The sequence below is a fragment of the Panthera pardus genome, unplaced genomic scaffold (genome assembly GCF_024362965.1).
Source record: "Panthera pardus isolate Hobbes unplaced genomic scaffold, ASM2436296v1 HiC_scaffold_1, whole genome shotgun sequence".
Lineage (NCBI taxonomy): Eukaryota > Metazoa > Chordata > Mammalia > Carnivora > Felidae > Panthera > Panthera pardus.
The window spans coordinates 50,837,539-50,864,911 of NW_026526654.1; the positions used below are offsets into that span (position 1 = coordinate 50,837,539).

General features: G+C 34.6%; 1 pseudogene; it reads left to right on the top strand.

Moving 5' to 3' along the window:
- Positions 1 to 445: 445 nt before the first annotated feature.
- The window catches only part of LOC109247163 (40S ribosomal protein S24-like), a 58,590-nt pseudogene continuing 31,662 nt past the window's right edge, over positions 446 to 27,373 (top strand).

The following is a 27,373-nucleotide window of genomic DNA, read 5'->3' on the forward strand; positions in this document are numbered from 1 at the left end:
TTTAGTGAGTCATTTAACAGAAAAACACAATCACAATCATTAATGTTGATCGCAAACTGGGAAAAGTACAGTGAAGTGTATGTAAGGGAAACTCATAAACCTAATTTAGATTAGAGACTATTCAAGTCAGGTGTCTTTGATAAAACTCATTTATTGAGAGTTGGAGAATGTGTCAGGAGAATGAATTTGTTAGGGACTAGGTGCCTTCCACCAAAACAGGGAGGTGAATATGAGCTCTAAAATTAAGCCAAGGATGTAGGGACATTTCATAATCATGGAGCAGATAATATAGAATAGACCTAATGAAAAAAAAATAGAATAGGCCTCATAGAAGGGTTTAGTTGAGCAGATACTGGGATACTGACTGCACAGAGGCACAGTATTTTAGCACAGATGAATAACAGAAGGATTTAAAATATAATAGATATGATGGGCCAAGATCATCATGGAAATGAGGCAGGATGGATTAAACACCTGTGAATCAGAAGCAGATGGCCAATTGTGCCTACTGCTTTGGTCCCAAGATTTCAATGGAGATGCACTGAAGTATAAGGCAGTTTCCTCTGGCAGAGCAGTTATTGGAGTGTTGCAACCTGCTTCCTCTGTGGTTGAGTCTACAGAATTCATAGAAGTATTTGTGTGCAGGTGAGCAAGGGCATTTCATTATTTTTGCAGAAGTCTGGATTTTCTAACCAGAGGATCTAAAGCAATCAGCTGGAAAGCGATTAGTTGTAACATGAGAGTTCCTCAAGGGAACAAGATACTATGTCAACAAATGAAAATCAATACATATTCTTTTTCTGCACAGCAGCAATAAGCTATTAAAAGTAATAAAAAAGGTTCCATTCACAATAACAAAAAATACATTTTGAAAATACTTCTAATACACATTAAAACAAAAAGAAGGCAACTTAGTTAAAAGAAAATATAATACATTATTGAAGAAAAATTATATGTATATGAAATATATATGTAAACATACAGAGTTATTGTATGGGGAATCTTAATCTATTTTTTAAAAATACTATAGCTTAATCTATAAATTTAATGCAATATCAGTTAACATCCCAAAAGAATTTTTTATGGAAATTCACAGGTTCCAAAGTTTATCTGAAAGAGAAAATACACCCAAAGAGTTGGTTAATTTTTTTAAAAGGAAGAATAATTAGAAGGGAATTCCCTTGATTGTATAAAATGCACTATATAGTTACAGCTAATAAAACAGTTTTGAATTGCTACTAGAAGAGGAATTTAGATAAAAAAGAAGAGATATTTCAAAGGGAGACAGATGGGTTTTTAATTAATTAATTATTTTTATTTTTATTTTTTAGTAGGCTTCACACCAATTATGGGGCTCAAACTCATGCCCCTGAGATCAAGAGTTGCATGCTCTACCCACCGAGCCAGCCAGATGCCTCAGACAGACTGGTGTTTAGATGGTTATATCAGATAGGAACTGTCTGTTTGCAACAGAAGCCAAGGTACAGGAGTTAACTGCTGGAGTCAGTCCTGGTAGTAATAGAAATGATAAACTGAGAGGCTCAGTGTGCACCAGTATGAGAGATAAGAGCACTGGGAGTCTAATATTGGAGATGGGGTTCCCACACTTCCATGGATTATACCACTGGGAGTCCCAACAAGTTCTCAGGGTCCCCCTGTACTTCCAATAAGGGGAGAAGCAAAGTAAGTTTTGAAGTATGGCCAGAGCATCATGCTCTCCTTAACTACAGACTGGTTTTGAAAGAAACTCTTAGTTTAGCCTAATGAACTGGAGATCCCCCCCACCCCACCCAGCCAAATTATCTGATATTGGGGAAGGGAAAAACCCAATTGCGATAACTCTAGTCTTCTTATCTACCCTAAGGTGGGAAAAAGCTGGAAAGCATTTAGAAAAGTCATAGTATCTGGAAAGGTCATAGCTCGGATGCAGGCTCACTAAAAGACTGTGACAACCATACACTCTTAGAACAGTTGCCCTCGCCCAACACCTTATGAGCACATAAGTAGGTGCCTGTATAAATGCACGACAGCTAAAAAGAACAGTAAGACTCAAATTCTATTTAAGAAGGAGTCTCTAGAAAACCCAAAGACAATTGTGGAGACAAAAACTATGACACTGAAAGAAATTCCAGGCATTCACATATAAGGCCACAGCACACAGTAAACAGTCTAACTCCCAGCCAGATAAACATAAAGCCTCATGTAAAAGGCTTATTTACCTCAGTTCCTTTTACCTGTTACATCATAGCTGACTCCAAAGAAAAAATTAAAAGGTATCTAAGTCTATGATTCCAGGTATAAAAGTAGGGGCTAGAAATCAGATAATGGTAGTTTTTCTATTTTCATTTGTGTGTGAATTTTTAATATAATGTGAGGAAGTAAAACTTTAATGCAAGTCAAAATGCTTCAGTAAACAAATTTTATCAGTTAAAATATGTAACAATTATAAATAAATTTTGGTAGTTGTTAAATATTTCTGGACAATGCCAGCAAGGACACTGCCAGGATTATTTCACAAGTACATTTATTATTGATGGCACTAAACGGTACTTGTAGCATTGTTGTCATACAGTAAGTTCCATCTAAGGAAAGCTATCTCTCTACTTATGATACTCCTGACACCAAGTATATGGGTTTTCAAAAACAGTAATTTTCCATTTCTCTGCAGATACCAACTGGGATAAAACAATTCACTTCAATTCTGGCACTATCCACATTGACTTAGCATCAGACCACACAGGTTAAGGGCTTAGTCCCACAAGAGAACCCCCACCTTCAGATGCCAATTGCAAGTCTGGGCCTCCAGTCAGCTTTAACCCCACAAGCCCCTCCTCAGGTTCCTTTTTTTTTTTTTTTTTTAATGGCTTATAGAACTCAGGAAAACACTTTACTTACATTTACTGGATAGAGGAGACAACTCAAGAATGCATGGAAAAGATTCATCTTCCATGCCTTCTCTGGGCATGGCATCATTCTAGCACCTTGATGTATTCACAACCTGAAGGTTAGAGATTTTTATGGAGACTTCCTCACATAGACATGATCAATTATTAATTTAATCTCCAGCTTTCTCCTCTCCCTGAAGAATGAGGGTTGCCTGAAAGAAAGTTCTAAGCTTCTAATCATAACTTGGTCATTCTGGTGACTGATCCCCATTCTGAGGCTATTCAGGAAACCACCAAAAGTCTCTTCATTAGAACAAAAGACTTTCTTACTACACCCAGGAAATCATTTAGGTACTTCATTTAAGATACTGTGACAACTCCTATCACTCATAAAATTAAAAAGATTTTAGGACCTCTGTATCGGAAACCAGGGTCAAAGAACAAATATTAGAACCAAAAATGTTTTTAGTATCCCATCACTAACCTCCTATGGGGATTTCTATTAGAAACCAGGGACAGAGACCAAATATTTATTTCCTTTTATGTCACACCATTCATTCACTATACTTTTCAAAGTGAATTGTCCTACATGTACATAAATGTTTTTAATGTTGTCTATATTCTGCGTTGTTCCTTTAAGTTGGCTAATAAAACGAGAAAAAAAGGGGGGGGGTGGTCCCTGGGTGGCTCAGTCAGTTGGATGTCCGACTTTGGCTCAGGTCATGGTCTTGTGGTTCAAGTTTGAGCCCTGCATCAGGCTCTGTGCTCTCTCTCTCTCTCAGAAATAAACATTAAAAAAATTAAAAAAAAAAAAAAAAAAAGCAAACAGAAAAAAAGATCAGACTAAACTCAAAGCTATTGGAAAGAAGAAAATAAAGTTCCATGAAATAAAAATTGGCTCTTTGAAAAGTTTGACAAAATTGGTAAATATTTAGCTAGCATAACTAGAAAAAATATTCAAATTATTAAAATCAGAAATTAAAGTGGGGACAATTCAACAGAAATAAAAATTATTATAATAGAGTACTATGAACAATGGTATACCAACAAATTGGATAATATAGATGAAGTGGACAAGTTCACAGAAACACAAAACTCAAATAATAAAGAAATAGAAAAATTTGAACAGATTTATAATTAATAAGGATATGAATCAATAATCAAAAACACTTTCCTAAGCAAGAAAAACCCTGGACCAGATGGTTTCACTCTTGAGTTTTACCAAACATTTAAAGAATGAACACCTATTCTTTGATCAATTTTACAAAAATAGAAAAACCCATCCTAAAATTTATATGGAATTTCAAAGGATCCCAAATAGCAAAAAGAATTGTGAAGGATGATCAAGTTGAAGATCTCATACTTCCTGATTTTAAAATGTATTAAAAAGCTATAGTAATCAAAACAGTGTGGAAGTGGCATTAAAACAGACATGTAACAACAGAACAGAATAGACATCCCAGAAGTAAACCCTAGTGTATGTAATCAAATGATTTTCAACAAGAGTGCTAAGACCATTTAATGAAGAAAAGACAGCTCTTTCAAAACTGATGCTGGGAAACCTGGATACCCACAAGTAAAAAAGTGAAGTGGGACCCTTACTTTCACCACATACAAAAATTAACTAAAAATAGATCAAAGACCTAAAAACTTAAGACTTAAACTTTAAAACTCTTAAATGAAAACAGGAAAAATGCCTCAGGACATTTGATTTGGCAGTGATTTCTTAGATAAGACATAAAAACACAGAAATGAAAAGAAAATATAAGTGAATTATATTTTTTTATTAAAAATTTTTTTGCATCAAATAACACTATTAAGAGAATGAAATGCAATCCACAGAATAGGAGAAAGTATATGAAAAGTATATGTCCAATAAGGTATTAATTGCACATTTATTATATATTACAGAATTCCTATATTCAACAACCACCAAAAAGCAAAGAATCCAATTAAAAAATGGGAAAAGAACTTGAATAGACACTTCTTTAAAAAGATATACAAATAGTCAGAAAGCACATGAAAAGATGCTCCATATCACCCGTCATTTGGAAATGCGAATCAAAACCACAATAGTTATGAAATCAAAATGGTTATTTAAAAAAATAATGCTGATAATTGATGAAAATAAGGAAACAGAAAATGTATTTAAAACATTTAAATATCATTTAAAAATAAATAATAATTTTTTAAAAATAATAAAAAAGAGTGTATTTTTTAAGTGTTGGTGTGGATGTGGGGAATGGCATCCCTCATGCACAGCTCCTGGGAATGTAAAATTGTTCAGCCTCTACAGAACACTGTGGGGACTTCTCAAAAAAAAAAAAAATAATAATAATATTAACATAAAATTATCACATGATCCAGAATTCCACTTGTGAGCATACACCCAAAGAAATTAAAGAGGGAACTGAATGCATATTTGTACAGCAATGTTTATAGGAGCATTATTCACAAAATCCAAAAAGTGGAACAATATCCACAAGGTAGAAAAACTAAATGCCCATCAATAAATGAATGGATAAACAAATTATACTGTATGAATACAACAGACTACCTCGAGAGGGAATCGAGTTCTGTTGCATTCTATAGCATGGATAAACCCTGAAAATATGCTAAGTGAAATAAGACAGACATAAAAGAACAAGTATTGCATGATTCCACTGATATGATTACTTAGAATAGTCAATTGATAAAGTCAGAAAGTAGAATAGTAGTTATCACTGTATTAAGAGTAGGGAGAAGAAGTAATGGGAATTTTTTTTAATGGATACAAATTACAGTTTGAGATAATGAAAAAGTTGTAAGGATGGATAGTAGTGATGGTTGCAAACCAATGTGAATGTACTTACTGTACGAATTACACACTTAGAAGTGGTTAAAATAGTACATTTCATTACACGTATCTTTCCACTGTATTTTCAAAGTGAAGAAAAAGATTTTCTCGGACAAACAAAAATTGAGAGAATTTACTGCCAATGGATCTTTCTGAGAAATGTTAAAAAAAGCTCTTTGGAGAGAAAGAATATGACATAGGTCAGAAATGCGGTCTACTTAAAAATAGGAAGCGCATTTGAGAATAAAAGTAAAATAAAACATTTTTTAATTCTCTTATTCTAAATTTCCCTAACAGATAACAGTTTGTTCAATCTAACAATGTGCTTGTTGACTATAGTTTATACATATGTAAAATGAATGACAGCAATGTATAAGGTATAGGAAGGAGAAAGAAGACATACTTTGTTGCAAGGTATTTGCACTACCAGTAAAGTGGTAGTGTTATCTGAAAATAGATTTAGATTCTCTGTAAAAGTATATTGCAGACTAACACAACAAAATTTATAAGAAGAAATTTAAGTGCAATTGATACATAGGAAAGAAAACTGAATCATATAAAATGCTCAATTAAAACTAGAAAAGGCAGGGGTGCCTGAGTGACTCAGTCGGTTAAGCGGCCGACTTCGGCTCAGGTCATGATCTCGCGGTCCGTGGGTTCGAGCCCTGAGTCAGGCTCTGTGCTGACAGCTCAGAGCCTGGAGCCTGCTTTGGATTCTGTGTCTCCCTCTCTCTGACCCTCCCCTGTTCATGCTCTGTCTCTGTTTCAAAAATAAATAAACGTTAAAAAAAATTTTTTTTAACTAGAAAAGGCAGAAAAAGTAGTAAAGGAAAATAAAGAACAAACAAAAACAAAAAAAAAACAAAAGATAGGACGAGGTCAATAAATAGAAAATAATTACAAATATGGTAGATTTTAAACAAATGATACCAATAATCATTTTCAATGTGGTCTAAATGAACCAATTAAAGAGAGGGTCTATCCGAGGGAATGGGGGAAAAAGGTTCTACTATTATGTTGTTTATAAGAAACACACTTTAAGTATAAATACACCGATAGATTAGCAGTAAAGAAATGGAGAAAAATATACTATGCAAACACAAATGAAAAGAAAGCTGGCATACTCATTATAATGCCAGACAAATAGAGTTCAGAACAAGGACATAATCAGGGATAAAAAGGAGTATTACATGATAATGAAGGAGTCAATTGTCAAAAAAAATGAAAGACATAACAATCCTTGATATGTATATGCCTAATGACAGATCATCAAAATATTTGAGGCAAAAACTGAAAGAACTTCAAGGAGGAATTGACAAATACTCTATTAAAGCTGGAGACTTGAATACCCTTGTATCTGAAACTGACAGATCCAACAGGCAAAAAATCAGTAAGGATATTGTTGAACTAACAGAACCATCAATCAAATGGTTCTAATTGACATTTACAGAATACTTCTTACAACAGTAGCAGAATACATATCTTCTCAAGCTAACATAGAACATTTATTACAGTAGATAGAGCACATTCTGGGTCATAAAACATATGTTAGCAAATTTAAAAGACTAGAAATAATACAAAGCATCCTCTTAGACCAAAATGAAGTTAAGCTAGAAATCAATAAACAAAAGGATAGCTTTAAAATCCCCAAATACTTGGAAGATTAAACCACACACTCCTAAATAACACATGGGTCAAAGAATAAAAAAGTCTCAAGGGAAATTAAAAACCTAATTTGAACTAAATAAAAACGAAAATACAGCATCAAATTTTGTGGGACTGAGCAAAGCAGTGTTTGGTGGAAATTTATAGCATTGAATATGCATATAGAAAAGACGAAAGATCTAAAATCACTGGTCTAAGCTTTCACCTCTGGAAACTAGAAAATGAATGATTTAAATCCAAAGTAACAGAAGAAAATACATAATAAAAAACCGGAGAAGTAAATGTATTGGAAAAAAAAAAAACCAGCAAAGAAAAATCAACAAAACCAAAAGCTGTTTCCTTGAAAATAATAATTATATTCATCTAACCCTCTAACCAGGCTAACTAAAACAAGAAAGAAGACATAAGTTACTAATATAAACAAAAGAGAGGTCATTACTACAGACGTCTATGGACATAAATAAAAATAATGGAACATTAGGAACAGTTGTATAACTAGATCTGATCATTTAGATGAAATGTTGATAAATATATTTGAAAGGTATAACCTTCCAAAACTCATGCAAAAAGAATTAAGTAACCTGAATTGACCTACATATATTTAAAAATTAAGTAAAAAATTAATAAACTTCCAAAACAGAAACCTCCAGGCATAGATGGTTTCATTGGTGAATTCTACCAAACATTTACAGGAGAAATTATACCAATTTTCTATACTCTCTCCCCAAAATAGGAGGGAAGTACTTCTGAACTCATATGAGCATCAAGCATAACCTAAAACTAGACACAGATATTATAAGACAGGAAAACTACAGACATATTCTTTGTGAACACAGATGCAAACATTCTCAACAAAATATTAGCAAATTGAATCCAACCATGCATAGAAAGGTTTATATAGCTGGATCAATTCGGATTTATTCCAACTATGAAGGACTGGTTTAACATTTCAAAGTTACTCATAACACAAACAAGCTAAAGAACAATCATATGGTCATATCATTTCACACCGTAATTGCATTTAGCAAAATCTCATTTGTATTCATGACAAAGGCTTCAGAAAAGTAGAAAGAGAGGGACTTTCTCAACTTGATAACATCTACAAAATATTTTAGCTAACATCATGCTCATTTTACACCACTAGTTAGTATCTATGGGAAACCGTAACTAATGCAACAAGAAAATAAAAGATAGGATTGGCAAGCAAGAAATAAAGCCATCTTTGTTCATAGATAACATGATTATTTTTGTAGAAAGTCCCCACAAAATAAAAAACAGTAATAACAGAACTTTCTGGAACTAATAAACTAAGATTTTAGGGTGAAAAGTTAATATCCAAAAGGTGACTGCTTTCCAATATATTAGCACTGAACAACTGGAATTTGAATTAAAAACAATACACCATTGACACTTGTAACCCCCAAAATGATACTCAGGTTTAAATCTAAGAAAACATGTATAAGATTTTTGTGAGAAAAATTACAAAACTCTGATGAAAGAAATCAAAGAATATATAAATAAAGGGAGATATTCCATGTGCACAGATAGAAAACCTCAATATTGTTAAGATGCCGGAGCTTACCAGCTTGACATGTACTCTCAATGCAATCCCAATGAAATTCCCAGCAAACTGTATCAACAAATTCCCAAGTTCACTGGAAAGGCAAAAAAAACAAAAAAACAAAAACAAAAAAACAAAAAACAAAAACAGAAGAGCCAACATAATATTGAGGAACAAAGTTGGAGAACTGAAACCAACCAACTTAAAGACTTAATATAAAGCTACAGTAATCAATACATTATCCTATTGGCTAAAGAACAGGTGAATAGAACAATGAAACAGAATAGAGAGTACAGAAATGGTCTCACAGAAATAGACCTAACTGGTCTTTGACAAAGCAACAAAGACAACAAGACAAAGAGAGGTCTGCCTTTTCAACAAATGGTGCTGGGACAATTGGAAATCCATATGTAAATATATGTATATACTTCTACCTTATAAAAAATTATAATGAAATTCGGGGATTTATACTTTAAATATTGACTGATGAACACAAGGAAGAATGGCATTGTTGTCTCATTCTTATAGCTTCTTTTAAAACAGTGAAAATTGGCCCCAAGCAGAAATCAACTTGTTCTAAAGTTTAAATATAACCTGATGTTCTATTCAACTGTAGATGTTGACAGCTGAGATCAGCAAAGCTGAAGAGAAAGCAACAGAGACCAAAGTAGCTCAGCGTAAATTGTCCAAAGGCACATATAGAATCTTTGCTTCATTTTTGTCAGTCTTTTGTCCTTTGTTCAGGCAGGATGTGTGAACATGCTAAGTTCACTGATTTTGTTTTCTCGAGTTAGTTCCTACCAATGCTAATTATTTCACAAATTTAAAAACCATGTTGCATTATGGTGTCTTCTTTTCCTAGCCAAATTATTCAGACTTCTCTCTTCCTATAGCAATAAACTCATATCTTAGAAAATATGACCTTTGGAAGGATTTTTAAGACATTAAAAAATGAATTGAAAATATTTAGAGGTCTAATCTCTAATAATTTTTGGTATAATTGGGCTTTTCTTTAGGTTTCTTATTTTAAGAATTCTCCAACCTTACATAACAAAGGGGAAAAAAAAAACTGGAATTTGCTATCTTCCCTATACAGTTAGATGATGTTCTTTCCTTTTCCCATTCTGGTGTAAACTTTATGGTTAAATTGGTTAGATATTTAAATTTTTATAGTTAGACCTTAAAATATATCTGAACCCTACTGCCATAGCTCTTCGAGGAATTAATGTTACTAAATTGTTCTTTTTTTTTTAATTTTTTAATGTTTATTTATTTTTGAGAGAGACACACAGAATATGAGCAGGGGAGGGACAGAGAGAGAGGGAGACACAGAATCCAAAGCAGTATCCAGGCTCTGAACCGTTAGCACAGAGCCTGACATGGGGCTCAAACCCACGATCCTTGAGATCATGACCTGAGCCAAAGTTGGACACTTAACTGACTGAGCCAGCCAGGCACCCCACTAAACTGTTCAACTTGTGTGCTTGGATTTTCATATGAAAGTTGTGGATTCATTCATATAGCCATAAACTTTTGGAACATTTACTAAGTCAGGAATATTGATAGGCTCTGACTACTTAAACAACAACAACAACAACAAAACCCCTGACAACTTTCTTACATTGTGTTTAATTTTATTATACAGATGATTTTATCAGAGATATATGCTTTATAAATATTTCAATTACGTCTTCTCTTTCTGAATATTGAAAACAAAATAAAATAAAAAAGGAACTGTTTCCACTGAACAACTGCTTCTTTTTATTTTATTTGTAATCTGAATCTTGAAATTCAAATTAATTGTAATTGAGTTTTCTTCTTTTGTTTGGCACCCAGAAAGCTCAGTGCCAAGAATAAAGTGAAACTCTTTTAACCCCAATCACATTCCATATATAAATGTATATTTTCACTTGTCCCAGAACTTTGTTTCTCCACAGACATTTTTCCCCTCTGGAATTTTCTCCCCTGGAAAATTATAACTTTAAATTTATTTGGGACTTTTTTTCACTATATATGTTATTTAGATATTTATCTCAAATTCTTTCTTGAATGTGATAGGATATAATTAGTTTTAAAAAATAAAATGAAGCCACTAAAGGAAAAGAGACATGTCTAGAAGTTTTATAGATGTGTGTCAAATTATGCTTATTTTGAAAATTTTGTATTCTGTGATTTGCTTGTGAAGAGAATTACCAAAATTGTTTTGTAAGCCATGTGGTTCTATTTCAGCTTTAATATGAGAGAAGACGTCAGGTGAATAATTAAATATTACTGTTTTATTCCCTTAAATATGGTGTAGGATTTTTTAATGGTCACAGTAACAAATAAATACATTTCAAAAAGTTGTATATGTAAGTCTTTTAAAATGAGCTACTAGTATTGCTACTTTGAAAAATAAGAAGTGGCATTAAAATCAAGCTAACATATTCTTATGTAACTATAGGTTGAAAGCACTTAATACCCATTTTGACTTTTGAAGTTTCAAAAATATTATTATATATGATGCTATCATTTCTGTCTGTTCAGCCTGAAATATTATATTCAGATCTTCAGGTTTTCAGTGTAAAGTCTAATGAAACAAACAAAAGTGGACAAATACTGCTTCTTAAGTGATTTTCAGTCAGTGAATTCTATATTAGTCAGAAACTAGGTAGACAGATAATTAACAAATCAACAAAAAATGTTGTGAGTTCAAGCATTTCAGTTCCATAACAACTAAACCCTGGAGAACTTGATTTGATCAATGCATAATCATTTCCGTTCAGATGAGTCTGCCCAAATAACTAGAATGTTCATTTTGTGGTCCAGTAATTTTGGTTGACTAAATGACATAAGTAGAAAAACTATGAGTAACTATGCAGCATCCAATTAATAGACGTTCAAAGAGTCAATCTAGTCAACTGCATAGTACCAGATACTTTCAAATTATCACACATAATATAGAGGAGTTTATTTCAAGAAATATTTACAGCAGATTTTGTCTGACTTGCAGACATATTTATATGTGAGCTCCTTGAAATCGCCTTTATGTAAAACTAATTTCAGTTACGTAGTGACATATTAATTATGCTTTTTTAGGTATACTGACCCATATTCATATTTGCTGATGAAAACAGCAATGGTATGAAAACTGTATATACTGGTTGATGCACAGGAAGGGATGGATAGTAGAGACTTAAAACTCTATGGAACAAATTTGTATAAGCTGATATTCTCACTGCTATTGACAAACAGTACAGTTTCAGTCAAAACTTTCAAAATTTAAGTAAAATATTTAGGAAGTTATCAAATTTTACTTTAATAACATTATACTTTTAGAGGGAGATGCCTATGAAGAACTCATTACACTAGTCACTGATTACATAAAGCTATATTAAATTACTTCTCTTAAGTAGTTTACAATGTAGTAAACTATAGCACTGACCCGCATTAACATGTGAGAATGGGTAATGAGGTTAGCAATTTTTCACCAAAAGAATGTAAGACCTTAACAAAATGGGACATGAAATGAATATATTTTTACTTTAAGGAGAGAAGTTAAAGACTGATAAAGCTTTTAAGTCCAAACCATAAAGGCAGATTGGGTAGAAAAGCACACTAGGAAACCAGGATACAGCAGGAAATAGTAAATAGGTCTTGATGGAGAAAATGAATCAAAACTTAGATGAAGGAGTAGATTGCTGATTCAGTGGTCAGTTATAACAGAGAAGAAAGTTACCAAAATAACTTAAGGAAATAATGGATGATAATAGCAACAAGTTTTTACCAAGGATAAATCCTGTTCCTATGAAACTATAATATTAGTTATTAAATTATTATTGGGATGGGATATTTTATAATTTTCTTTACATTTACATACTACATTAGTAAGAGATTCTGAAAAACTCACAAAATTTATATTTGTGCTGTTTTGTTTTTGTTAGTAATTTTAAGAGTAATTATATATATAAATATAGAGGTACTATGATGATGTAAAATAATTATACCACTGCAATTATGCTATATCTAAATTTCTTGCATTGAAAATAACAAATAAAATTATTTTATGCAATTTTCAATTCCAAGCTTTATTTCTTCTAAATATAACCATGTGTAAATGTAAAAATGACTTTTATTGGAAAGCACACTTTAAAGCAATTAATTACAGTTGGTGAAACATGACACTGAAAAGTCATTGTTGATATTTTATCAAAATTCAAGACAGCCCACAATTCATAATTCACTATTTTTACTTTAATCTGCTTAAGAAAGAAAGCAGAAGAAAATAGCTTCGACTATGTTGTACAGCTTAGAAATCAATATTAATAAATCAATGTCAATAATATTATATTGCAAACTCTATCATATTACTCAGAATGTGACCTAAACATGTGGTGCGTATTTCATTCTTTGTGGTAGGAAACGTAAGTGAGAGGTTTCTGAGACATCTTTCATTATAAGCCACTGTTTCCAGTCAATCACACCTTTTTTTATAGATATCATTTACGATGAAATTTTTATGCTTAGACTTAGCCTGCAAGTTTATTTTTTTTTACAGTTAAAGAACATTTTTCCAGTTGTTCCTGAGTTATTACAGAGTAAAAGATTACTCTTTTTCATTTATAAACTTTCCAAGATGACAACTCCCATATCCATCTTTCAATCAAAAAGGAAATACCCATCTGCACAATGCATGGACTGGAGCACATTAGAGATATGATGTCTGTCTTCTAGAATTTTAGAGTATAAAACTGACATTAACCTGGACAAATATACCAAGTGCCAAAATATAAACATAATGGCATTATCATTATTTATTCATCAAAGGCAATTGTGTGGGCAATCTCTTTGTGGGTCTAAAATGATGACTGCCCCAAACAGCATATTTTTTCTGCCTCTAATCTTTTCCCATTAGGGAAAACTTAGAAAAAATGAAAAATATTGCAGATTTTGATTAGACATCCAGGGAAGAGATAAATATGAGAAATAAAAGAAAATTCTGGATTGTACATCATATGAGAATGATAAATTTTAAAACTGGAGAAATAAAATAGAAGCAACAATATGAGATAAAAAATCCCCAGCACTGATTTTCTCTTCTATATGTAGCATGCCAACTTTATAATGTCAATTTTTCTTGCTTTCTCTCTCTGTTTCTCTCTTTTGTTGTCTGGAGCCTAGAACATAACCTCAGTAAACAGCTGCTTCATGAATGAATGAAAAGGGAAATGTTATAGGAGACATTTCATATCAGAGGGGACAGAAGTTTAGACAAGTTATATATTTTATTATTTTATAGGCACCTATATAAGAAAAGCAGTAGGTAAAATCAATTTTTAAATTTCTATCACAAATATTTAACTTTGCCTAAAGCTTCTTAACTCCTCTAGCTATCTGCCCCAATGAGTTGTTTATATAACATTTAATTCATACTCACACTATAGCATTTACACTGTAATCATTTGACAGCTTATCTATGTGACCCACTAGACTGTTTGAAGATTCTTGTCATTTTCATATTAAAAGAAATATATATGTATATATCTATGTTTATATATAGCACTTATATAAACATCTAAAGTGATCTAGAACTACAATAATAATCACTGATTTGATTTACCTGAATTAAACCACAGGGACTCTGCATTCATATTACATCCTGAAGTTTTAGAGGTCCTGAAGTGTTAGAAGGAAGAATCAGAAATGTAGATCTCATATATAAGGGAAAATATAAATAGTTATTATATGAATATATCACAGATACATATGTATTGTCTGAGATTAAGCTGCTATAACAAAATAGACTGGGTGGCTTATAAACAACAGAAATATGTTTTTCACAGTTGTGGAGGCTGGAAATCTGAAATTAGTATGCCAGTATGGTCGGGTGAGGGTCCTCTTCCAGGTCACAGACTTCTCAGTGTATCCTCATGTGGTGGAAAGCTAGGCAGCTCTCTGACCTCTTCTTATAAGAACACTAATCCTACTCATCAGGGCTCCACCCTTATGACCTAATCACCTCCCAAAGGTTCCATCCCCAAAAGCATCATATTAAGGTTTTTACATACGAATTTTGAAAGGATACATTCAGTCCATTATAGGTATATTTTTTATTTGTTTACTCAATGAATTTGACTAAGCAACTAATATTTAACATGTCCTCTGCTATGTACTATGTATAGAGGAATAAACAAAACAGACATGATACTTATAGTCTAGAAGATACAGATATAATTTATTTTAATTCACTAAAACTGATGAGATAATTAAAAATTTTCACAATATTTTTTAAAGGGTATAATAATGTACTAATAGAAAACAACAGGGGTTGACACACTCTGATTATGTCTATCAAATGACTTTCTAAGGTGGTTACCTGAAGAAGGAGTCTGATATATATGGGATACAAGAAAAAGATTTTCAGCAAGAGATAACAAGACAATTAATTCTGTGAAGGTCAAATCTGGTTATATTCTAGGCAGTGACAGACTATAGTGATTGAAGCATAGTAAGAGGAAATAGCATGAGATTTTGGAGGAAAGCAGGAGCTGTATGATGTGGAAATCCGTTATGGATTTGATTTTAAATTTTAATGAAATAGGAAGGATTTGAAGGGACTCAAGCAGGGTACTACTATTTACTTTGTATTTTTAAAGAATTATTTTGGTCATTCAATAAAATACACCATTAAGAGAGTGAAAAGTAACTGAAGATACAGAACAGAACTACACATATATGTTCTTATAATAATTAGGGTGAGAATGTTAATGGTAACACTACAGGGAATAACCCAAACTGGAGACTACTCAAATGCACATAACAAGTACACTGAAAAATAAATTTTGCTATATGTGCATAATGGAATACCATACAACAGTGAAGAGGAAAAAAACCTGAAACTTCATACAATAACATGGATGAAAGAGGCCAGACACTACTGAGTACATACTGAATGATTCAATTTATATCAAGGGCAAGAGTAACCTACGATGTCAGAAGTAGTGATACTCCTAATAACACTGTGATACTAGGTTATCCTTGGTAGGTGGTAATGGGAAAGGAATACAAAGGGTGATGAAGTGTGCTTCTGAGTATTGAATATTTTCTTTATCTGTGTGAATAATTTGGAAATTATTATTTCTAAATACTATAAAGAAAGCTTATTATATTTGCTACAATACTTGATCCCTGATACAAATACATCAAATGTCCCATTCAAATCAACATCTTTCCAGAGTCACTTCCATGACTTTTCTGAGCAGGGTTAAGGGAAAAACAGATCAATGAGAAATAAGCTTCTGCACAGTATATACAGTGACCAAGTAGCAGTAAGACTTCTGAGGATGCGGTATAATGATGTATCTTTATAGTTGGATTGTGTCCTGAATTCCCATCACATTCCCTGGCCAAAAGCCTTAGCAAGTACTCAGGAAACTCAAGTCAAAGAAGGGTCAATAGTCACTTCTGGCTCCAGGCACCTGCCTCCAGAAGATTGTGATTATAAAAGTCCTTAAGTAAGTCAGCTCTTGGAATCCTTCCTTTTTAACACTGCACAAATTAAGAGGCTTCTTTTGTTTTAGTTTTTTCTTCTTTCCCTCTTTCTCTCTTTCTGTTCTTTCTTTCTTTCTCTTTCTTTCTTTCTTTCCTTCCTTCCTTCTTTTTATTTCCTCTTTCCCTTCCTCCTCTTTTCTTTCTTTCTTTCTTTCTTTCTTTCTTTCTTTCTTTCTTTCTTTCTTTCTTAAAAAGCACCTCATAATTATCACTCAATTTGATTAGTCCACGTGGGTAATTTTGTAGCACTGTGCTGAGCTGTCTCTTTCACTCCTTAAATTCTCTAAATTCAATGGCTACCCAGAGGGATTACTCTTAAAATATATTTGATAGATAGAATAAAAAATAAATATTTTTTAAAGTTTATTCATTTATTTTGAAAGAGAGAGAATGCACAAGTAGAGGAGGGACAGAGAGAGAGAGAGAATGCCAAGCAGGTTCTGCACTGTCAGCACAGAGGCCAATGTGGGCTCGAACCCACAAACCGCGAGATCATGACCTGAGTCGAAGTTGATTGTTCAACCAACTGGGCCACCCAGGCACTCCCCACAAATTAAATATTGTGAGGTGTGTATGACAGAAGACAAGTTTCACATTTAAGATATTAAATGGATGGCAGTTAGCGTTACCAGATCAAAAATACATGAACTGAATCAAAGTTTTATAATCTGAGTGATACACATGCAAAATCCAAAGTAAATATAACAATTCTCCTTACCTTTATTATTATTATTTTTTTAATCTTTATTTATTTGGGAGAGAGAGAGAGACAGAGCATGAGCAGGGGAGGAATAGAGAGAGAAGGAGACACAGAATCCGAAGCAGGCTCCAGGCTCTGAGCTGTCAGCACAGAACCCAATGAGGGGCACGAACCCATGAACTAGGAGATCATGACCTGAGCTAAAGTTGGATGCTTAACCGACTGAGCCACCCAGGCGCCCCATTTTCTCCTTACTTTTAATAAGTCACAATTGGAAGTGTGAATACTTAAAATTTGAGTGTTAAGTTTATGTAAGACAGAATTAGAACTTTAATTTTTCCATTAATATTCATTTATAAATAAACACTATCTTCATATTTAAGCAGTATTACTCCAAACCACAAGGCAAAACATATAGAAATAAATTGTCATTACACAAGGCATCTGCTCATCTGCATGTTTAAAATGAATCTGACCCTAATGTGTGAATGGACCTAATCACTTAATACATATAAGCTGAATGAATTAATGATAAAACTATTTGTGTAACTTTACTTAATATGAACCATGAGTTGCAGTTTAATAAATCTCCGTTCAGGTGTTCCAAGACATGCTGTGTGTGTGTGTGTGTGTGTGTGTGTGTGTGTGTGTGTGTGTCTGTATGCCAAAGAAAATGCAAATGACAAAGCTTTTAAATTAAAATTGGTTCAACAAATATTTACCAAGTATTTATTATGTATAGATATATGCAAAATGAGGCTCAGTTTACACCATACAATGCTGTTATCACTATAATGGCCTTGGACATAGTCAAATCAAAAAATGTACCAAACATATTTAAACATAAAATATAAATGGATTTATTCAAGGTTATTATAATAAGGGAGTGAGCCTGTATCTCAGAACTCAATTCTACTGAAACAAAGACCTAGAGTGTTTTTAAGAGCTGAGGCGTTGGAAATATAGGCTGTTTGTTTGTTAATTGGCTTTGTCCAAACAAAAGTAAAGTTTCTCATATCTTTATGACGGGGGTAGTTTTACAATTTGAAGTGGGGTTCTTGAAGTTAGGCTTCTACTCTCCCAGAGAAACTGGGAAAGAGTGATACTCTCTTCATCAATAACTCCATTTCAAAGATATGGCTGCCAGCTCTTTGAGAAAGCCATTCCTGGGTTACAAAACTGGCAAGAGGCTTTTTAAAAGATTTACATCTCAAGAGACAGAGTAAGAATTTACAATTACATGTTTTCTGAAGTAAATACTCTAAGAGAGTCAGGGGTCTATAATCAGGATGAAGCCTGTCTAAAGTTTAACCAATTAGAAAAAAAAAATTAATGTTTATTTATTTTTGAGAGAGACAGAGACAGAATGAGAGTGGGTTAGGGGCAGAGAGAGAGGGAGACACAGAATCAGAAGCAGGCTCCAGGCTCCGAGCTTTCAGCACAGAGCCTGATGCGGGGCTCGAACTGATGAGCTATGAGATCATGACATGAGCCGAAGTCGGATGCTCAACCGACTGTGCCACCCAGGCACCCCTAAAGTTTAATCAGTTTGAAGGGAACATTAAAGTTATTTTGATCACCGTATGCCACAAAAGCCTTGAGAAGACTGCTCTAAGTCATACCTGCCTTCTATAGCATTCCTTCATAAAGCCTGAGGGAATTACTCTACAAACTACACCTGCTATTTTGAAGAACTGAGAAGAAATGAAAGTCTTCATTGACCCCAGACAAACTTGCATATGAAAGATGAGTCAGTGAAGAATGTGTTATACCCAATGGCTTACCTAACAAAGAGTTCTGAGTATGAAATAAGACTCACAAGAATCAGAGATTTCACAGAGTATCAAACTGTATTGAGAACTCAAATGATTCAAATTGTGAGATTTAGGTGAAGCAAGGAGAAGTCTGAAGCTGCCTTCCCTAGCTCTTTCCTCACAACATTAGGATGGGTTTTGGTCCAGGTTTAACATACGTGGGTTCATGTAATGCTCACAGGGCATCTTTTGCAGTAAAAGAGTGCACAAGGGTTCACTTATGTCTACATCCTAGCCAACACTTTTCTTTCTTTTTTTTTTCTTTTATTTTCTCCATCTTTCTCCCCTTCCTTTTGCCCTTCCCTTTGGGAGCCAGCCCAATAGGTATGTGATGGTATCTCATTGTGGTTTTAACATTTCTCTGTTGATTAGTGACGTTGACATGTTTTCATATGCTTCTTGACTCTTCATGCAGAAGCTAGTACTACAATTAGAACAATAAAGAAAACAAGACATTGGGGTGCCTGGTGGCTCAGTTGGTTAAGCGTCCAACTTCGGCTCAGGTCATGATCTTACAGTTCGTGGGTTTCGAGCCCCACGTCAGGCTCTGTGCTGACAGCTCAGAGCCTGGAGCCTACTTCGGATTCTGTCTCCTTCTCTGTCTGCCCCTCCCAGGCTCATGCTCTGTCTCTCTCTCTCGATAATAAATAAAAGGTTTTTTCAAAAATTAAAACAAATTAAATATAAGGGGCGCCTGGGTGGCTTGGTTGGTTAATTGTCCGACTTCGGCTCAGGTCATGATCTCACAGTCTGTGAGTTCGGGCCCCGCTTCGGGCTCTGTGCTGACCGCTCAGAGCCCGGAGCCTGTTTCAGATTCTGTGTCTCCCTCTCTCTCTGCCCCTCCCCTGTTCATGCTCTGTCTCAAAAATAAATAAATGTTTAAAAAAAAAAAAAGAAAACAAGACATTGGAAGATTTTGTTTTGCAAATTTCATAATGTATGGCCTCTGAAATTTGCTAAAATAAAATACATGAGAAACTGCTTATTGTAAAAAAATATTTTAAAAGATAGTAAAGTGGACAGTACTAAGAAATTTTATAGATTTTAAAGTAAATGTGATTAGATTTTTTTTCTCAAGAGTAAAAAGATATTCAAAGAAATTAATCACTTGAAATCAGAATTAAAAGTCCAATAAAAAAATTTTAAGCAGTTTGCACATGTTTAATTATAAGGTGAGCTTGAATCCTTAAACACACATATTTTCAGTTGGAGACATAGCAAATTCTTATTTCAGTAACTTAAACTTTGATAGAAATTTACAAGAAATATAATAAGAATGATATTTTATAAAGGATAAAAGTTCTTGAATTGTCACCAATTGCTCATAAAATACAAGACCTTTCTGATAACATCAAAATCCTGTTAATTTAAAATTTGAAAAAATTCAATATATTTCTTTAGTTTTAGATGAGTCATGTGATTTGAGACACTAAGCAATTAATAATTGGTGTGGGGTTTTTTGGTGTCAAAAGACCTCCAAATTTATGAAGAAACTGGTTTTTGTAGCCTAAAAAATCAAACTAATCACACAGTTTTTGTTATTGTTTGTAATCTACATTTGTCAAAAAGGAACTTCAGTCTGAAACATTAAAAAATTGGTCTCTATTCTGATGGATTTGGTGAGTCAAAGCATCCATATTTATTAGCATTTTAATCTCAATAATCTAGTCTTTGTTGGTAGCCCAAAATGCTTAATCTCTAACATCTTGTTTTCCACATTCTGCCATGAGAATATGCTCCTAATTCCAATCTTTCATATCGTATACTTTCGTGCACCACTACTAAACATCTTCTCAAGCACTGTAATCCAATGCTCCTACAACTGTTGCAGACACAGGGCAGGTCTTTATCCTTCCTATCCAGCATGCACACGGAATGGTTTATTTGTAACATTTCACTCTCAAATGACCAAAACTCATGTACCTCCCTTCTTTCCCTTCTCTACCCTCCATCTGTGTCTCTCTTCTCCTCTTCCCTTTCCTATCAGTTCCATCCCTGCCCCACATCCCGGTGCTTTCCATTTGTCTTGCTTGTGAAATCTTCAATGCCGTTCAGCCGATCTGCACACACCTGCTTCATGTGTTGTTAAAGGCATAAACTAACTGACAATTCTACTGTGACAACATTTCCTAGAATGCCCAATAGGCTTTTTTTTTCCTGAAATGACAACTTCACACCATGTCTTTTTTCACATATATATTTTTTTAAAAATCATCAGTTGCAAATGGTATATCAATATATTCACACTCATATATCTATATATTCACACTCACACAAAAAAGATTTCACCAATCTGGGACCCGTTCTACTCAAAACCAAGGATACAATTACAGCAATGTTTCCATTTAACTTGCAAAGTGCATGCTTTATTTTTGCCTTAAACATTTTGTCTCTTCTATAGGAGGATGCCACTCCCTTGGTTATCTCTTCGGTTTCACACATCACAGAGTCCCTTTTCCCTCCTACTTAAAAGACATATCTACACAAACTGCCTCTGTCTTCACAACTCTTACCCCTCAACACACTATATAAATTTACTTATTTTTCTAACATGCTTCACTATCCTAGGCCACCACTCCCCCTCTATAAGAAATTCATGATGGAATTTTTGTTATGTTAATTAGCTCTACTCTCTTAGTTCATTAATATCACACTCTACTGTTTCTCCTCTTTTCTCTCTCATAATAATTTAAATTCTATCTCTTCTTCTGCATAACAAGAAACCTCAGACCTCTTCATGGGTTAGACCTGAGAACTCTTTTTGTTTTAACCACTCTTCCTAAGAGGCATTGTTATTTTTACTATTTTTTATATCATCTCCGCCTTGAAAATTCTGACTTTTTTTCCTCCAGCTCCAATACTTGATTTGAGTTCAGAATCATATTTTCAACTACATTATTGGAATATCCTCTTGGATGCCTCATAGATATATTTTTAAAAAATACATTAAGGTCGTCTAGATTTTCTACCCTTCATGTGTACATTTGCAAACATGCACAAACACACGCACATTTCCAGGCATTGCAATTTAATGAGTAGTACCAGTGTATACAAGTTATTGAGTCCAGAAACTAAACACATATTGACCTTACCCGCAAAATTAGCTCAAATCTGTCAGTTTACCTGGAAATTAATACCCTCCATCTAAATGCAAGCCTCCATCTTTTCTTGACTACATTATCGTTTCATTTCCCTAATTAGAGTATCTGATTGCTCTCTTGCCCCTATTCTAGTATTTTCTCAAACTGGTAGCCAGACTTAATTTAAACAAGCAAAAAGAAAAAAATACTTGTATTTTTATTTTTATTTTTATTTTTTTTATTTTTTAATATATGAAATTTACTGTCAAATTGGTTTCCATACAACACCCAGTGCTCATCCCAAAAGGTGCCCTCCTCAATACCCATCACCCACCCTCCCCTCCCTCCCACCCCCCATCAACCCTCAGTTTGTTCTCAGTTTTTAACAGTCTCTTATGCTTTGACTCTCTCCCACTCTAACCTCTTTTTTTTTTTTTTCCTTCCCCTCCCCCATGGGTTTCTGTTATGTTTCTCAGGATCCACATAAGAGTGAAACCATATGGTATCTGTCTTTCTCTGTATGGCTTATTTCACTTAGCATCACACTCTCCAGTTCCATCCATGTTGCTACAAAAGGCCATATTTCATTTTTTCTCATTGCCACGTAGTATTCCATTGTGTATATAAACCACAATTTCTTTATCCATTCATCAGTTGATGGACATTTAGGCTCTTTCCATAATTTGGCTATTGTTGAGAGTGCCGCTATAAACATTGGGGTACAAGTGCCCCTATGCATCAGTACTCCTGTATCCCTTGGATAAATTCCTAGCAGTGCTATTGCTGGGTCATAGGGTAGGTCTATTTTTAATTTTCTGAGGAACCTCCACACTGCTTTCCAGAGCGGCTGCACCAATTTGCATTCCCACCAACAGTGCAAGAGGGTTCCTGTTTCTCCACATCCTCTCCAGCATCTATAGTCTCCTGATTTCTTCATTTTGGCCACTCTGACTGGCGTGAGGTGGTATCTGAGTGTGGTTTTGATTTGTATTTCCCTGATAAGGAGCGACATTGAACATCTTTTCATGTGCCTGTTGGCCATCCGGATGTCTTCTTTAGAGAAGTGTCTATTCATGTTTTCTGCCCATTTCTTCACTGGGTTATTTGTTTTTCGGGTGTGGAGTTTGATGAGCTCTTTATAGATTTTGGATACTAGCCCTTTGTCCGATATGTCATTTGCAAATATCTTTTCCCATTCCGTTGGTTGCCTTTTAGTTTTGTTGGTTGTTTCCTTTGCTGTGCAGAAGCTTTTTATCTTCATAAGGTCCCAGTAATTCACTTTTGCTTTTAATTCCCTTGCCTTTGGGGATGTGCCGAGTAAGAGATTGCTACGGCTGAGGTCAGAGAGGTCTTTTCCTGCTTTCTCCTCTAAGGTTTTGATGGTTTCCTGTCTCACATTCAGGTCCTTTATCCATTTTGAGTTTATTTTTGTGAATGGTGTGAGAAAGTGGTCTAGTTTCAACCTTCTGCATGTTGCTGTCCAGTTCTCCCAGCACCATTTGTTAAAGAGACTGTCTTTTTTCCACTGGATGTTCTTTCCTGCTTTGTCAAAGATGAGTTGGCCATACGTTTGTGGGTCTAGTTCTGGGGTTTCTATTCTATTCCATTGGTCTATGTGTCTGTTTTTATGCCAATACCATGCTGTCTTGATGATGACAGCTTTGTAGTAGAGGCTAAAGTCTGGGATTGTGATGCCTCCTGCTTTGGTCTTCTTCTTCAAAATTACTTTGGCTATTCGGGGCCTTTTGTGGTTCCATATGAATTTTAGGATTGCTTGTTCTAGTTTCGAGAAGAATGCTGGTGCAATTTTGATTGGGATTGCATTGAATGTGTAGATAGCTTTGGGTAGTATTGACATTTTGACAATATTTATTCTTCCAATCCATGAGCAGGGAATGTCTTTCCATTTCTTTATATCTTCTTCAATTACCTGCATAAGCTTTCTATAGTTTTCAGCATACAGATCTTTTACATCTTTGGTTAGATTTATTCCTAGGTATTTTATGCTTCTTGGTGCAATTGTGAATGGGATCAGTTTCTTCATTTGTCTTTCTGTTGCTTCATTGTTAGTGTATAAGAATGCAACTGATTTCTGCACATTGATTTTGTATCCTGCAACTTTGCTGAATTCATGTATCAGTTCTAGCAGACTTTTGGTGGAGTCTATCGGATTTTCCATGTATAATATCATGTCATCTGCAAAAAGCGAAAGCTTGACTTCATCTTTGCCAATTTGGATGCCTTTGATTTCCTTTTGTTGTCTGATTGCTGATGCTAGAACTTCCAGCACTATATTAAACAGCAGCGGTGACAGTGGGCATCCCTGTCGTGTTCCTGATCTCAGGGAAAAAGCTCTCAGTTTTTCCCCGTTGAGGATGATGTTAGCTGTGGGCTTTTCATAAATGGCCTTTATGATCTTTAAGTATGTTCCTTCTATCCCGACTTTCTCAAGGGTTTTTATTAAGAAAGGGTGCTGGATTTTGTCAAAGGCCTTTTCTGCATCGATTGACAGGATCATATGGTTCTTCTCTTTTTTTTTGTTAATGTGATGTATCACGTTGATCGATTTGCGAATGTTGAACCAGCCCTGCATCCCAGGAATGAATCCCACTTGATCATGGTGAATAATTCTTTTTATATGCTGTTGAATTCGATTTGCTAGTATCTTATTAAGAATTTTTGCATCCATATTCATCAGGGATATTGGCCTGTAGTTCTCTTTTTTTACTGGGTCTCTGTCTGGTTTAGGAATCAAAGTAATACTGGCTTCATAGAATGAGTCTGGAAGTTTTCCTTCCCTTTCTATTTCTTGGAATAGCTTGAGAAGGATAGGTATTATCTCTGCTTTAAATGTCTGGTAGAACTCCCCTGGGAAGCCATCTGGTCCTGGACTCTTATTTTTTGGGAGATTCTTGATAACCGATTCAATTTCTTCGCTGGTTATGGGTCTGTTCAAGCTTTCTATTTCCTCCTGATTGAGTTTTGGAAGAGTGTGGGTGTTTAGAAATTTGTCCATTTCTTCCAGGTTGTCCAATTTGCTGGCATATAATTTTTCATAGTATTCCCTGATAATTGTTTGTATCTCTGAGGGATTGGTTGTAATCATTCCATTTTCATTCATGATTTTATCTATTTGGGTCATCTCCCTTTTCTTTTTGAGAAGCCTGGCTAGAGGTTTGTCAATTTTGTTTATTTTTTCAAAAAACCAACTCTTGGTTTCGTTGATCTGCTCTACAGTTTTTTTAGATTCTATATTGTTTATTTCTGCTCTGATCTTTATGATTTCTCTTCTTCTGCTGGGTTTAGGCTGCCTTTGCTGTTCTGCTTCTATTTCCTTTAGGTGTGCTGTTAGATTTTGTATTTGGGATTTTTCTTGTTTCTTGAGATAGGCCTGGATTGCAATGTATTTTCCTCTCAGGACTGCCTTCGCTGCATCGCAAAGCGTTTGGATTGTTGTATTTTCATTTTCGTTTGTTTCCATATATGTTTTAATTTCTTCTCTAATTGCCTGGTTGACCCACTCATTTGTTAGTAGGGTGTTCTTTAACCTCCATGCTTTTGGAGGTTTTCCAGACTTTTTCCTGTGGTTGATTTCAAGCTTCATAGCATTGTGGTCTGAAAGTATGCATGGTATGATCTCAATTCTTGTAAACTTATGAAGGGCTGTTTTGTGACCCAGTATATGATCTATCCTAGAGAATGTTCCATGTGCACTCGAGAAGAAAGTATATTCTGTTGCTTTGGGATGCAGAGTTCTAAATATATCTGTCAAGTCCATCTGATCCAATGTATCATTCAGGGCCCTTGTTTCTTTATTGACTGTGTGTCTAGATGATCTATCCATTTCTGTAAGTGGGGTGTTAAAGTCCCCTGCAATGACCACATTCTTATCAATAAGGTTGCTTATGTTTATGAGTAATTCTTTTATATATCTGGGGGCTCGGGTATTTGGCGCATAGACATTTATAATAGTTAGCTCTTCCTGGTGGATAGACCCTGTGATTATTATATAATGCCCTTCTTCATCTCTTGTTACAGCCTTTAATTTAAAGTCTAGTTTGTCTGATATAAGTATGGCTACTCCAGCTTTCTTTTGGCTTCCAGGAGCATGATAAATAGTTCTCCATCCCCTCACTCTCAATCTAAAGGTGTCCTCAGATCTAAAATGAGTCTCTTGTAGACAGCAAATAGATGGGTCTTGTTTTTTTATCCATTCTGATACCCTATGTCTTTTAGTTGGCGCATTTAATCCATTTACATTCAGTGTTATTATAGAAAGATATGGGTTTAGAGTCATTGTGATGTCTGCATGTTTTATGCTTGTGGTGATGTCTCTGGTACTTTGTCTCACAGGATCCCCCTTAGGATCTCTTGTAGGGCTGGTTTCGTGGTGACAAATTCCTTCAGTTTTTGTTTGTTTGGGAAGACCTTTATCTCTCCTTCTATTCTAAATGACAGACTTGCTGGATAAAGGATTCTCGGCTGCATATTTTTTCTGTTTAGCACACTGTAGATATCGTGCCAAGCCTTTCTGGCCTGCCAAGTTTCAAAGGAGAGATCAGTCACGAGTCTTATAGGTCTCCCTTTATATGTGAGGGCACGTTTATCCCTTGCTGCTTTCAGAATTTTCTCTTTATCCTTGTATTTTGCCAGTTTCACTATGATATGTCGTGCAGAAGATCGATTCAAGTTACGTCTGAAGGGAGTTCTCTGTGCCTCTTGGATTTCAATGCCTTTTTCCTTCCCCAGTTCAGGGAAGTTCTCAGCTATAATTTGTTCAAGTACCCCTTCAGCACCTTTCCCTCTCTCTTCCTCCTCTGGGATACCAATTATGCGTATATTATTTTTTTTTAGTGTATCACTTAGTTCTCTAATTTTCCCCTCATACTCCTGGATTTTTTTATCTCTCTTTCTTTCAGCTTCCTCTTTCTCCATAACTTTATCTTCTAGTTCACCTATTCTCTCCTCTGCCTCTTCAAGCCGAGCCATCGTGGTTTCCATTTTGTTTTGCATTTCATTTAAAGCGTTTTTCAACTCCTCGTGACTGTTCCTTAGTCCCTCGATCTTTGTGGCAAGAGATTCTCTGCTGTCCTGTATACTGTTTTCAAGCCCAGCGATTAATTTTATGACTATTATTCTAAATTCACTTTCTGTTATATTATTTAAATCCTTTTTGATCAGTTCATTAGCTGTTGTTATTTCCTGGAGATTCTTCTGAGGGGAATTCTTCCGTTTGGTCATTTTGGAGAGTCCCTGGCGTGGTGAGGACCTGCAGTGCACTTCCCCTGTGCTGTGGTGTATA